The 2,908-nt window shown below is 43.1% G+C and overlaps 1 pseudogene; it reads right to left on the minus strand.

The window, feature by feature from the left end:
• Positions 1-1,595: 1,595 nt before the first annotated feature.
• On the minus strand, positions 1,596-1,886 carry LOC144685279 (cytochrome c oxidase subunit 7B, mitochondrial pseudogene; annotated as a pseudogene).
• Between the last annotated feature and the right edge of the window lie 1,022 nt (positions 1,887-2,908).

Consider the following 2,908-nt stretch of genomic DNA (forward strand, 5'->3'; position numbering starts at 1 on the left):
ACTCTCACTGGCACAGGCAGGTTTTTAAATTTTTAAAGGGCTGGGCATTTAAATAACTTCACAGCTTTACAGTTATATAGACCTAATCTGCCCTTCGTAAGCATTTATGTCTCCTCCATAATATTGTGACTCAAACAGTACAGGTTAAGGCCATTTCTGCAGTGAAAATGGAGTCTGTTTAACTCAGCACTGAGTTTAAGTGGCTCTGCTGAGTTTAGTTTTCTCTCATGTGTGATTCAGGCCCTGCATGCGTTCCTGTCCTGGTGAAAATAGGATCTGTTGGACAGGGACGTGGGACTTCGGGATCTGGCCTCCGCCTGACATTTTTAAAGGTCTGTAGTGGAGTGCCACATGGATCAGTGCTGGAGCCACAACTATTTACGATCTATATTAATGACTTGGATGAAGGGACAGACTGTATTGTAGCCACATTTGCTGATGATACACAGATAGGTGGGAAAGCAAGTTTTGAGGAGGAGACAAAGGGCCTGCAACAGGATATATAGATAGGTTAAGTTAGTGGGCAAAAAATTAACAGATGAAGCATGATATGGGAAAATGTGAGTTTGTCACTTTGGCAGGAAGAATACAAAAGCTAAATATTATTTAAATGGAGAGAGACAGCAGAATGCTGCAGTACAGAGCGATCTAGGTGTCCTTGCACATGAATCACAAAATTTAGCATGCAGATACAGCAAGGCATTTGGAAGGTTAAAGTAATGTTGGCTTTTATCGCAAGGTGGGTGGAATCCACCAAGTTGGAGCTACAACTGGACAGGGCATTGGTGACACTGTACCTGGAGCACTTTGTACAGTTTTGGTCTCCTTACTTAAGGAGGGATATTGCATTGGAAACAGTTCAAAGGTGGTTCACTAGGCTGATTCCAGGGATGAAGCGGTTGTCTTATGAGGAAAGGTTGAATAGGTTGGGTTGATACTCATTGGTGATTAGAAGAATAAGAAGTTATCTTAATGAAACATGTCAGATTCTGAGGGGATTTGACAGGGTAGATGCGTAGATGATGGGAGGATGGTTGCTCTGATGGGGGAATCTAGATCTAAGGGGCTCAGTATAAAAATGAGGGGTCTCCCATTAAAGACAGAGATGAGGAGGAATTTCTTCTCTAAAGGGGTTGTTTTCCTTTGGAATTCTCTTACACTTCCACAGAAAGCAATGGAGACTTGGTCATTGAATACACCCAAGGCTAAGTTAGACAGATTTTTAATCAGCAAGGAACTCATGGCTGTGGGGGAGGTTGGGGAACAGGGAGGAAAGTGGAGTTAAGGCGACAACCAGATCAGGCTTGATTTTATTGAATGGCATAGCAGGCTTTATGGCCAAAATGGTCTACTTCTGTTCCTATTTCTTCTGTTCTTATGATTCTTGGGATTCATTAGCAGCAGAAAGTCCCCAGCATAGGAGAAGTGCAGCTTTCTAAATCAGAAAGTATCATGGCAATGCTTAAGCAACATTGACTATGATGGCTCATATTGAGAGCCTGCTAGTGCCAGTGGACTACAACTTATTAGTTTACTATGAGACCCAATATACAGAGGTAATCAGTACAGTAGAAGCCATGAGCCTCGGAGCAAATTTGCAATCCAGCCCACCTGTACTCAATTTCTTGCAAACACTTGGTCCATTCCTCTAGTCTTCCCTCCAATTTTGAGGGGTGATCTTGCCAATAGGAGACACATTCCATATGAGCCCAGTCTGCGTCGCAACATAACTCCAGACTGCAACACAATGCTAATCCTCCCACAAGGATAGCATTTCCATACTTGTCATGAAAGTCAGGACCAGTTTTGTGGCGAGCTTGTCTTGTTACAATTTGACAAATGCTCTGACTGGACAGGGAAAGCAGATTCTTGGTCAAAGGCACCATCTCCACCGTGCACCTGTTTACCCTTCAGGAAAGGTTGGACAGCCAAAACTAAGATACAAGGATTCATACAAGCGAGATATCTTTTCATGCAAGGTTGATTTCAACAACTGGGAACAGTTTGCACATGGCCAAAGCATTTGCTGCCAAAATCTCCACATAGGAGCATGAAAAATTGATGAACTATGCTCTTCAGATTGCCACAGAAAAGCGCCACCCTAGGAAGCAACATGCGACAGTAGCCCCTGCATTAATGAATGGTGACCTATAATGGCCCCATTGCAACCAACAATGAACTCACAACAGATGAGCAGCTGATGTGAATCTACAGCAAAGATGCAAAGCCAAAGAGGAGAAGACGTTGGGATGTCTTGATCTTGTGACTGGTGTTACAGACAGTGTGAGAGATAAATGCTGAAATCCCTCTTCCCTTCCCAACTGTCCATAATCAGTGAATTTTTGAGAGGAAGATGTGTTTGTGGTTTTTTTGACCCCTGAGTGAGTGGGTGATTTGAATATCATAGAAATTATTTAAATTTACAGCACAAAAGTGGACCATTCGGCCAATTATGTCCACACCAGCAGACAAGTGGCCATCCAGCCTAATCCCGTTTTCCAGCTCTTGATCTATAGCCTTGCAGGTTATTTTTTTTTAAATTCATTATGGGATGTGGGTGTCACTGGCTAGGCCAACATTTATTGGCCATCCCTAATTACCCTTGAGAAATTGGTGGTGAGCTGCCTTTTTGAACCACTGCAGTCCATGTGGTGTAGGTGCACCCACGGTGCTGTAAAGTGGGGGAGTTCCAGGATTTTGACTCAGCTACAGTGAAGGAATGGCAGGCGGTGGCATAGTGGTATTGTCACTGGATTAGTAATCCAGAGACCCAGGCTAATGGCCTGGGGACCTGTGTTCAAATCTCATTATGGCAGATGGCACAATTTGAATTCAATAAAAAACAATCTGGAATTAAAAATCTGATGATGACCAAATAAAGGCCCATTTGGTTCACTAATGTTCTTTA

This window comes from Cetorhinus maximus, chromosome 10 (assembly GCF_964194155.1).
Source record: "Cetorhinus maximus chromosome 10, sCetMax3.hap1.1, whole genome shotgun sequence".
Taxonomy (NCBI): domain Eukaryota; kingdom Metazoa; phylum Chordata; class Chondrichthyes; order Lamniformes; family Cetorhinidae; genus Cetorhinus; species Cetorhinus maximus.